This window comes from Mustela lutreola, chromosome 1, assembly GCF_030435805.1.
Source record: "Mustela lutreola isolate mMusLut2 chromosome 1, mMusLut2.pri, whole genome shotgun sequence".
In the NCBI taxonomy this organism is placed as follows: Eukaryota; Metazoa; Chordata; class Mammalia; order Carnivora; family Mustelidae; genus Mustela; species Mustela lutreola.
In genome coordinates this window covers 206,458,630-206,471,164 of record NC_081290.1, presented here as the reverse complement: position 1 = coordinate 206,471,164, position 12,535 = coordinate 206,458,630, and the positions used below count along the sequence as shown (strand labels likewise).

Here is a 12,535-nt window from a genome sequence, read left to right as displayed (position 1 = left end):
TGACATTTCGGGCGCCTGGGTGGCTCAGTGGGTTAAGCCGCTGCCTTCGGCTCAGGTCATGATCTCAGGGTCCTGGGATCGAGGCCCGCATCGGGCTCTCTGCTCAGCGGGGAGCCTGCTTCCCTCTCTCTCTCTGCCTGCCTCTCCATCTACTTGTGATTTCTCTCTGTCAAATAAATAAATAAAATCTTTAAAAAAAAAAAAAAAAAAAAAAAAAAAAAGGTGACATTTCAGTTGTGTCTGAAAGGCTGGAAGGATTTTGCTTGGCTGAGAAGAGTGGGGAAAGCATCATAAGCTGATGGATTAATTTGTATGACAGCAGCAGAGTATAGTTCTTAGTAATACATTTATTCATTTACCAATATTATTTTGTATCCATTTTGTTCAAATATCTGTGCAGGCTTCTATAACCCTGGCTTCCCATTTGTATATAGGAAAAATAGCAGTACATATCCCATAGAATCGTTGTAAAGCATTTGTAGTAGCACCTGGCACATAATAAATGTCGATGGTAATAAAGATGTTGTCACTTATAGTGACGGTTTCAGACTTTTTAAAATGTCATCTTTATCACTGGCTTCACCATCTTTTTGGGAAATTATATATACACCTATGTATTCAATGTGGATTAAATGTAGTGTCATTCTGTTGACTGGATAAGGAAAGCAATTTCAGAAGGATGGCGTGACTCAGAAAATACTGCCTGAGCTAAGGAAGAATCATACAACCCTTACTTAGCAGTCATGTAAATGAACTTGAGTAGAGGACACAAGGTGGGAGAAAGTACTGTATATATTTTTAGAATAAGGCAAATGGATGGTTCTTAGAAAGTATTAGAAGATTGGTAGTTTGGGCCATATATAGGGTTTAAGAGCTGAGCTTAAATTTTGGTGTGTGTTACAGGAAGGCAAAATAGTTTCTGCAAAGAATGGGATAATCAATATGGGATTTAGGAAAGATTAATTTGATGGCACTGTGAGAGATAGATAAGGTGGGGGTTTCAGGGGTGACTATATTTTCTTACAAAATATCGCCATACCAGATCTGGCCCTAGTACCAGGTAACTAGCCATTCAGTGTAATCTGTGTTAGATACATATAAGGCATTATGGGAGGCTAACCCTTTCTGCGTAGGTCAGATGAAGCTTTTTTGTGGAGGTAAGTTTGATTGGAGTCTTAAGACTAAATAGTATACTTTCAAGTGCTTTATCCATAATCCTTACTCCAGTTCTCTCAACTATGCAATAGAAGTCCAAGTTTGATGGGGGCATGTGAGTAGGAGGTACCTTACTGCCCAGAGAGGAGCTGATGAGGAGAATGGGAAAAAGTGGTTAGGGAATATAAAAATAGAATTGTAAATGGTATGGAAGCCAGGAGAATATACGGTTCAGGGTTGAGTGAGGTTGTTATTTAAATCCTGTGCAAGTAGTTCAGGAGAATGATAAGCCAGCTAGCAGGGGCTATAATTTTAGAAAATGTATTGAAAGAATATGGGAAAGTCTGTTGTGTTTGTAGGAGTAAAAAGAGCCAAAGAAATGGTCTTTTTTTTTTTTTTTTTTTTTTTTGCTTTCTATAGGAGACTCATTTTATTTTTTTATTTTTTTTTCATGTCTTTGGACTATTTATTTATTTTTAAAATTAAATTTATTTATTTTCAGCATAACAGTATTCATTATTTTTTTCACCACACCCAGTGCTCCATGCAATCCATGCCCTCTATAATACCCACCACCTGGTACCCCAACCTCCCACCCCCCAGCCACTTCAAAACCCTCAGATTGTTTTTCAGAGTCCATAGTCTCTCATGGTTCACCTCCCCTTCCAATTTACCCCAACACCCTTCTCCTCTCTAACTCCCCATGTCCTCTATGCTATTTGTTATGCTCCACAAATATGTGAAACCATATGATAATTGACTCTCTCTGCTTGACTTATTTCACTCAGCATAATCTCTTCCAGTCCCATCCATGTTGCTACAAAAGTTGGGTTTTCATCCTTTCTGATGGAGGCATAATACTCCATAGTGTATATGGACCACATCTTCCTTATCCATTCGTCTGTTGAAGGGCATCTTGGTTCTTTCCATAGTTTGGCGACCGTGGCCATTGCTGCTATAAACATTGGGGTACAGATGGCCCTTCTTTTCACGACATCTGTATCTTTGGGGTAAATACTCAGTAGTACAATTGCAGGGTTATAGGGAAGTTTTATTTTTAATTTCTTGAGGAATCTCCACACTGTTCTCCAAAGAGGATGCACCAACCTGCATTCCCACCAACAGTGCAAGAGGGTTCCCCTTTCTCCACATCCCCTCCAACACATGTTGTTTCCTGTCTTGCTAATTTTGGCCATTCTAACTGGTGTAAGGTGATATCTCAATGTGGTTTTAATTTGAATCTCCCTGAGGGCTAGTGATGATGAACATTTTTTCATGTGTCTGATAGCCATTTGTATGTCTTCATTGGAGAAGTGTCTGTTCATATCCCATTTTTCGATATGATTGCCTGTTTTGTGTGTGTTGAGTTTGAGGAGTTCATTATAGATCCTGGATATCAACCTTTTGTCTGTACTGTCATTTGCAAATATCTTCTCCCATTTCGTGGGTTGCCTCTTTGATTTTTTGACTGTTTCCTTTGCTGTGCAGAAGCTTTTGATTTTGTTCAACATAGTATCAGAAGTCTTAGCACCAGCAATCAGACAACAAAGAGAAATAAGAGGTATCCAAATTGTCAATGAAGAAGTCAAACTCTCTCTCTTCGCAGATAACATGATTTCTTTATATGGAAAACCCAAAACACTCCACCCCCAAACTACTAGAACTCATACAGCGATTCAGCAATGTGGCAGGATGCAAAGTCACTGTGCAGAAATCAGTGACTTTCTTATACACTAACAATGAAAATACAGAAAGGGAAATTAGAGAATCGATTCCATTTACTATAGCACCAAAAACCATAAGATACTTGGGAATAAACCTAACCAAAGAGGTAAAGGATCTGTACTTGAGGAACTACAGAACACTCATGAAGGAAATTGAAGAAGACACAAAAAATGGAAGACCATTCCATGCTCTTGGATTGGAAGAATAAACATTGTTAAAATGTCTATACTGCCTAGAGCAATCTATACTTTTAATGATATTCCAATCAAAATTCCACCGGTATTCTTCAAAGAGCTGGAGCAAATAATTCTAAAATTTGTATGGAATCAGAAGAGACCCTGAATCGCTAAGGAAATGTTGAAAAACAAAAATAACACTGGGGGCATCATGTTATCTGATTTCAAGCTTTATTACAAAGCTGTGGTCACCAAGACAGCATGGTACTGGCATAAAACAGACACATAGACCAGTGGAACAGAGTAGAGAGCCCAGATATGGACCTTCAACTCTATGGTCAATTAATCTTCGACAAAACAGGAAAAATATACAGTGGAAAAAAGACAGTCTCTTCAATAAATGGTGCTGGGAAAACTGGACAGCTATATGTAGAAGAATGAAATCCGACCATTTTCTTACACTATACACAATGATAAACTCAAAATGGATAAAAGACCTCAATGTGAGACAGGAATCCATCAGAATCCTAGAGGAGAACATAGGCAGTAATCTCTTCGATATCAGCCACAGCAACTTCTTTCAAGATATGTCTCCAAAGTCAAAGGAAACAAAAGCGAAAATAAACTTTTGGGACTTCATCAAAGAAATGTTCTTATAGCATTGAAGAAACCAGAGGAAAAGGCTCTTCCTCTGAACTGCGAGGAAATAAAGATCATTAGTTAAAATATAGAACTTTGGACCATAAATTGTTTAGAGAGAGGTTAATAGTATCAAGAAGGAGTGGTCATCTGCTCTAAGAGGAGTTTATAGAAATAGTTTAGAAAGCCAAGAGCCAAATATATAAGAGAAAAGGGATCATGGGTTAGTGATAATGAACCATAAAAGGTAGATATCATAAATATGTCAAGGAAAGATTAATGGTCATGTTTTCACAGATTTTTCTAGCAATACTCAGAGCCATGGACTGAGCAATAAGAAGAGTTAGGAGGTAAGTTTCAAGTGGTGGGCACAGAAGCTGTGCTTGATTATAGGCTCATGGATCTGTGTAATACGAAAGTGGGTCTTGAGTAATTGTAACTATAGCTGAGTCAGGAGGTGACTGATGGCTTTAGAGAGCAGAGACAGCAAGCATTAATTACTACTGTACTATGTTGACGGTTCACTAACAATAAAAGAAATTCTGAGACAAGGAAGTTGTTATTGAGAGTGGGAGTTGAAACGTGCTGAATTTGGCAGTGGAGTTGGTCCAGATAGTAATGAAGTTAAGATGTGGGTAAGGAGGGAGACAGACCTTGGGAATCAAGAAGGCTGAGCTCGTAAATTTGGATGTTTATGAGCAGAATCTTGAGGTCATCCAAAATGATAACTGGATAAAGAGCAAAGACCAATGAGAAGAAATGGCTAGGGAATGTGGTAGAGTGTCTTATAGGCAGTGGAAATGGAGATTGAAATGCAGACTCTTAGTGTTTCAGAGATCTTCATTTCTGCCTTCAGCCGTGTTTCTCATGTTGATGCAAGGAGGAAGTTCTGCATTCATGAGTGAAGTCATATTGCAGGTTTTGATTGCTTTACCTGTTGTTTCAAGGAAGATCTGAAATAAAGTATGCAAAATAATGAAGAAAAATCTATAGATAAAAACCTAATAGATTACATGTCCACAGAGATTATATAAAAGTAATTATTAAACATACAATCTAACTATTGAAGGGAGTATCACTTCTAGTCACATGATGTTACTACAACCAAGGGTATAGCTGGTAGCAGATTTTGTGGAGAGATGCTTAAGAATTTCCCTTTTAAAAATTTGTACTTCAAAAAAAGTTTGTATTTCATTTAGGAAGTAGAATATTTTAAGTGTACTAAGAGTATAAAGGGGTTCTGTAATCGAAAAAGACATTTAATTATCTTTTACAGTGAAAAGTCTTGACTTATTATATATTATTTGAATTTGACCAAAATCTAAGTATGTTATAACAGCAACTAAACAAAAATAAACTCTCAAGAAGATGATAGAAGACACATAACAGTTTAAACAAGTTCTTTTGTTTCCAGTGATTATCATACTTAGTATGATGAATACAATATCTAGGTAGCCTAAAGGTTGTTTGCAGAAAAAAGCCCAAAGAAATATTGATTTGTTTTTTGAAGAAATGGGACCTCTTTTTTAGTTCCTTTCTAACTTGAAGTATTAAGTTAAAAAATTCTGCTAAAGCCAACTAAAAATGCATAGTTTTAATGCAACAACATAGTGACTCAGGGACAGTAATAGGAAATATCCATTTCAGAAACTTTTGAGGATGTAGTTTATCCTGTTTCATACTTTTTGCTGGAAAAACTGGATGCAGTATGCATCTAGAATGCAATATTTTTCAAGATGTTGACTGACATCTGCCATCATGTGGCTATGCAAGGACAGCTTTTAATGACACAAATATAAGAAGTAATTTAGTAGCCCTTTGTAATGGTCTTAGTAAAATGCTTATTACTTACAGTGAGGATATTGGTATTGATGAGTGACATGGGCTCTTTTTTTTTTTCAAGTGTATCTTTATTTGAAATGTTAGAATTTTTCCCCATAGAATGCAGCACTTAAATGATTAGAAATCCTGTAGATCAGATGTCCTGTTACAAAGACCCTGAATTCCCACATCAATGAGGGACATCTAAGCCATCTTAGATCATCTTCCCAGGATTTATATTCTTCCTATTCACTGCCCCATCAGTCTTTTTTATACTCGAGTACGGAAGTACTTTCCTGAAATGGGCTAGGTGTCTGGGTATTACTTAGGAACCAAAAAATCATGAAGGAGGAGGAGCAGAAATTTACAACCTTAACAGTTGTTTCTTTAATAAGAGTATTAAAACCTCTATTTTCCTTTCTTACATTTCTTTTAAAAGTATAAGCAATCCAACATAAGGATTAATAAGGGATAAAATAAAAAAATATTCTTTCTTTCTTTATGTTTTAACAAAATTAGATCTTTATTAAAAAAAGAATAAATGTGTCAGAAATATGAATTACTTGGTTATTGATACAAGATTTTGAGCTGTCATGAGTCTTCAGATATTTAAAAAATGTGTGATGCCTAATACATTAGATACTTGTCATATGTTGTTATTGAGCTCCTGAAGTGTGTTAGTTGTTGTGTGGTTTATATTATATTTCTGTTGGGAGGCACTGCTATAGATAATAGCTAACCTGGAGCATTTTCAGCATTTCCAGCTTTACTATTGTTGCTTTATATGTTTTAACTAACCCGATTTTAGCAACTTAGAGATTTTATAATAAAGAGAGCAGTTTAGAGATTACATAATAAATCTCTGAGATGTGTGCTATGAATACCCCCATTTTAAGAAGAACGGTCTCAATTACATAGCCAGTAAGTGGTACTTTGAGGATTTAAATCCAGGCTGTTGGGTTCCAGAGCCTTCACATAATCCGTAATGTTAAAAACTAAGACTCTGTTTTAATTAAAAATTGCATAATAACAATAACAAACACGTATTGTTAATACAGTATGTGAGATACTCTGGTAAGTGTTTTAGGTCTGTTATTTTAATATCAACAAAAATAAGGGAAGAACACAGGTATTATAGGTTTTAAAATTAGATTAATTTTTCAAATATTTGGTCATGTATTTCAGGAAAAACTCAATCCATCAATCAATTGATATTTTCCACATGAAATTTTGACATGTGAGAGCCAAAATATGCCCTATTTAAATCCCATCCCCCAACCCCCTACCCTCATCACCATCTTTGAATCAAGGATTCATGGAATTGAGAATGTTTTAAATGTCAAAAATTTCATGTCCTTATTTTTCTTGATTAAAGATGATTTCCTTTATTTAATCTTTGACATTACTCATCAGTAGGTGATGTTGATTAATCCCTGAGTTTCTAGCACTGGTGTTGTTATATACTAAGTCCAATTATCTGTGAAGCAATCCAGTTGTTTTTTTTTATTGTCTCAGATGAATGAAGCATGGTAGCCAACATTCTGCATGCATGAGTATTGATTATGTTTCTGGTATATTTTAGGTTAACTTTTATTAGAAACAAATTTTAGGTATGCTGGCCTATACACCAACATCTTTATGCAGTGATTTCACCTGAAATCCAAAAAAAAACAAGCCATCTCAATGTTCTCCACGTTCAAAGTTCTGATTTTTCACATTTATTGAATTGCGGAGATTTCCTATAACTTTCTAGTATGTGGCGAAATACTAAGGTAGAATTGAGAATTGATCACATATAATTCAGCATGACTGCAACACTAGTGGATTTAATTTTTTATTGATAATAGTCCTAGTACTCATTTGTATTTTTTTAAATGTGCAAAGTACTTTTATAGACACTTCTGTTTTATTTTTACTACAACCTGAAACTGAGCTCAGACCGTAAATGAGTTACTCAAGGTAGTGCATTCCACTAGTAAGTGACAGAGCCGAAGACGTAGGACTCCTTTTCTGGTCTTTGGACTTCCAGCTCACTGGAAGTCATTCTTTCAGATCCTTGTCTTCCCTTTTTTTTTTATTGAAGAGCAGAGGCCTGCGAGGGCAAAGGCCTGATCTCTTTTGTATTTTTTCCTATGTATTGGGTGTTTCCATCTCTATATTGGCCATATTGGTTAGCCAAAATTTAGTAGTGTTTAGTTAACACATACAGAAAAAGAAAAGGTGGTTGTTGGGCGCCTGGGTGGCTCAGTGGGTTAAGCCACTGCCTTCGGCTCAGGTCATGATCTCAGAGTCCTGGGATCGAGTCCCACATCGGGCTCTCTGCTCAGCAGGGAGCCTGCTTCCTCCTCTCTCTCTGCCTGCCTCTCTGCCTACTTGTGATCTCTCTCTGTCAAACAAATAAATAAAATCTTAAAAAAAAAAAAAAAAGAAAAGGTGGTTGTTGAGAGTTATCATAGCTTCTTATTTACCGTTTCTCAGATTGTTTCACTAAGTTCATTGTGGACAAGTATAAGAGAAATAAAATTTCTTTGAGGAAATTCATTAATTTAGTGTGAAGGACTTGAAAAGGGTATTGCTAGGATTTCAGAAAATACTTGAGAATTGTGTCTATTGATTTTAAACTGGAAAATACTTAAGACACTAACTGGAAATGTGTGTTAAAATTCCAAAATTTTCTTTTAATACGTATGATACAGTGGTCAGACAGTGAAACCTATCCTGGCAGATGGCTTTGTAGTTATTTTGTTGCTCATTGACATTTCTACCCCAAAGTATAAAAAGGGAAAATGAAAGAGATAAATCTGAAACTCAGTGGTCTTGCTCTGTATTAGCTCTTGAAAAAGGATACTTGGAAAGAAGGTTTTATTTTCCTTAGTAAAATTAAGGTTTGTATGCTCAAGTACTGCTGTAATGGCCAGCTGTCAGCTAAGGTAAATTAGCTGGTGCAAATTAAAAAAAATGTATTTGTATTTGTATTTTGGTATGTCAGTTTCGCTAATATTTGGCTATGATTTTTGAGTATGTGTGTGATTGATGCCATTTTCACAGATGGTATTTCATGGATATATATCAAATTCCTAGATTTAAAGATTTGTAAATGAATAGATGATAGTAAACATCCAGTATTTATATTTTCTACTTTCCCAAGATCCCTTAATTCTGATTCTTTTTTAAGATTAACTTTGACTGTATGGAAGGATTTAAAGGGAACTTTCCACAGATAGTGCTGTTTTAAAAGCAATTAATTTAAAATTAAAATTAATTTAAAATAGGATGCTTGAAATGTCCACAATAGCCAAACTATGGGAAGAGCCTAGATGCCCATCAACAGATGAATGGATAAAGAAGATGTGGGGGGTGTGTGTGTATATACACACAAAATGGAATATTATGCAGCCATCAAAACCCCTGAAATCTTGCCATTTGCAACAATGTAGATGGAACTAGAGGGTATTATGCTAAGCAAAATAGGTCATTCAGAGAAAGACAATTATCATATGATCTCACTGGTATAAGGAATTTGAGAAATAAGATGGGATCATAGGAGAAGGGAGGGAAAAATGAAACAAGAGGAAACCAGAGAGGGAGACAAACCATAAGAGACTCTTAATCTCAGGAAACAAACTGAGGGTTGCTGAGGGGAGGGGGGTGGAAGGGTTAGGGTGGCTGGGTGATAGACACTGGGGAGATATGTGCTATCATGAGTGCTATGAGTTGTGTAAGACTGATGAATAACAGACCTGTACCCCTGAAACAAATAATGCATTATGTGTTAATACAAAAAATTTAAAAAAATAAAATAGGATGCTTCAATAAAAAACTTTCACATGCTTTTATAGTCAAGATATAAACTGGAATTGAAGATTTTCACTTTAGCTTTGCTACTTTGGCATGACTCTTTGGGTGTGAAGTTTTCTGTTGCTTAGGGCTGTCACTGTTCATATGAGCTGCATTAGCCTGCTGCCAGTCATAGCACCTGGCTGCCCATCTCTTTCCTCCCATCTCTGTTTCTTGCATCTTCCTGACTTAGTCATTTATCCCAGTTGTATAGGCTGCTTTACTTTGGAATCTTATGATTACACATCATGTTGAAATCTTTCTATTTTTACCTTTGTGTTTTCAGAAATACTTATACTCTGATGTCAGCCATCATATCTCATTGGTACACTTGGGAATATGGTAGTCTTTGCTATATTCATAAACTGTGTTTGTTTGTTTTTTAAATATAAACCATGCTTTTGTTTTTTTTGATAATAAATACGAAGATACTTTCATATTATAAAAGGTGAAATATATAGAAAGCCATTGTGTAACCATTCCACAAAAGTTCTTTTAGACCTGGATGGGGCATTTGATTTTAAAGGGCAGAGAAAATAAACCTAAGTAAACATAAAGTAGACTAGAAAAACATTGGCAAAAAAGATCATGAAGGGAAATTTTAAGTAATGTGACAAGGCTGTGGATGGTTGGGAAATACAAGCTGAGAGACCAACCCGATACTCAGAAATAAGGGGTTGAGGTATTCTTCATTGAGCAGAATGTTTTTATTGTTGTTTGTAATTAAACCATAGTCATAGTGTTCATGTACTACCAAAGAAGTTACAAATTTAATTACCACCAGGAATAAAGAGAATGAAGTCTTTTAAAAAAAATTTTGAGGTAATTATAAATTCACACACAATTATAAAGAATAATACAGAAATCTGGTGTATTCTTTACACAGTTTCTCCTAATGGCAACATTTTGTAAAATTAAAAAAATAAAAAGTATACTAACTTATTATATTATACTTTATGTTATAATACTAATTAAAATTAACAAATTATTCAGAATCTTGCTATTTGCCTTAGGATCAGAATTCATAATTGAAACACAAGCTTCCTCCACAAGGTGAGTTATAAATACTGCCACTAAACCTCGTGGAAATTCTTTCTGGAGGGAGCCTGATTCCCCCCAGTAAACTAACAAAACAAAACAAAACAAAACAAAAACTTTAAAATGAACTCTGATTGGCCCAGCTCAGGCCACTTAAAGATAATTGACCAATCACCCGAGGCCAAAGGGACAAAGTATGTTATGTGTGTTCCTCTGATTATCAGGGCTGTTTTCAAACACAAGGGAAGTACTGTGAATTGGAAATTACCCAACTTTTGTATATTATAGCATAGTAATGGCCTTATGAAATTTCTAGTTAACATTGTCATGTGAACAGAATAGGATGATAGTGAATTGTATATGAAATTTTACAGGAGTTAGAAAACACTATGTTCATTATCCAAACATTGGAAACATTCACTTTAAAAATCAGGAAACAGACAAGGATGTGCACTCTTCCTGCTTAAATTCTATGCTGTTTTGAAAGGTCCCAAGTCTGTGGAATAAAATAAAACCAATGGCATAAAAGATATTGTATCTTTGTATCATTTCTTGATGTGACTATCCCACATACAAAATTCTAAATCAACATCGAATTTATTCAAAATAAGAGTCTAGCCAGGTTGATAATTATAAATAATATTGTTGTACACAACTTCAGCTTGCAACAAAAGAATAAGCTACTTAAAAATAACTCAACAAAGGATGTGCCGGACTTTTATGTATGAAATCACAAAACTTTATTTTAAGACATTAAAGAAGAGCTAAATAGAAAGAAAAATGTAGTGAATCAGTGAAAAAGAATGATTTTAATCAGTATGCTGATTTGCTAATTCATCAAATAGGGATTTGGGGAGAGATGAGACAATTGTGCTTCATAGTAGTTTCTCTAACTCAGCACTGTTGACATTTTGAGCCAGATAAATTTTTGTTAGGGAGTTCTGTCCTGTGCATTGTACCATGGTTAGCAGCTTCCCTGGCCTCTGCATTCTTCATGTATTCCTCTGCCTTCCCCACCCCCACTGCCAAATTATCCCAACCAAAAATGTCTTCAGACATTTTGTCCCTTTGCGGGCAAAGTCCACCTGCGGAAAACCACTTATCTCAGGTTTTTAATCCAGATGGGAATCCTCAGATGGAATGATCATGGTGGGGGACAGGTATGTATAGTGTATATTCTCAAGAATTTCATTTCAGACATGTTAAATATTAGATAGTCAGCTGGAGTTGTTGAGTAGGATTAAGGAGAAGTCAGGGCTATAAAAAGAAATTTGGCAATCATTGATGTATAAGTGGTATTTAAATTCACTGGAGGTTGGGTGAGATTATGCTGAGAGTGAGAGTAAATAAAGTTGGATGACGTTTAATTGACAAAATTGTAAGTATGTAAAGAATTTTTAGTTAATGATTCTATGAAGAGAATGCCTGAGAGTGACATTAATATTAACAACTTTGTGTTTTTCAAAAATTGTGGCAAAATATGTATTATTTAGTTTGCCATCTTACCCATTTTTAAAGTGTACAGTTTAGTAGTAAATATATTCATTATTGTGCAGCCAATCTCCAAAACCTGTGAAACTTAAACTTCGTGCCCATCAAACAATTCTCTAGTTCCCCTCCCCTCAATCCCTGGATGCCATCATTCTACTTTTCTATTTCTATGAGTTTGACTACTTAAAATACTTCATGTAAGTGGAATTATAAAATATTCACTCTTTGTGACTGGCTTTTTTCACTTTGCATAATGTCCTCAAGGTTTGTGCATGTTGTAGCATATGTTGGAATTTATTTCCTCTTTAATACTGAAGAATAATCCTGTATGTGTTTGTATTTCACATTTTGTTTATCTACTTATCTATTAATGGATACTTGGATTGCTTGCACCTTTTGGCTATTGCAAATAATGCTGCTATGAATGTGGGTATGTAAATAGCTCTTTGAGACCTTGTTTTCAATCCCTTTTAACTTTTTAAGGAGACACCATGCTGTTGCCCATAACAGCAGCACTATTTTACATTCCCACCAGCAGGGCACTGGGTTCCAGTTTCTCTACATCCTACCTAACATCTACCCTAACACTTGCTGTTTCCTGTTTTATTGATAGAAGCCATCCTAATGGGAGTGACAACTTTGGGATTTTAAGT

The 12,535-nt window shown here is 35.4% G+C and overlaps 1 protein-coding gene across 4 annotated transcripts in view; it reads left to right on the top strand.

The window, feature by feature from the left end:
• Positions 1 to 12,535, top strand: part of ARHGAP42 (Rho GTPase activating protein 42) — a 307,644-nt gene that overhangs the window by 95,360 nt on the left and 199,749 nt on the right. The gene's annotated exons all lie outside the window — the stretch shown is intronic.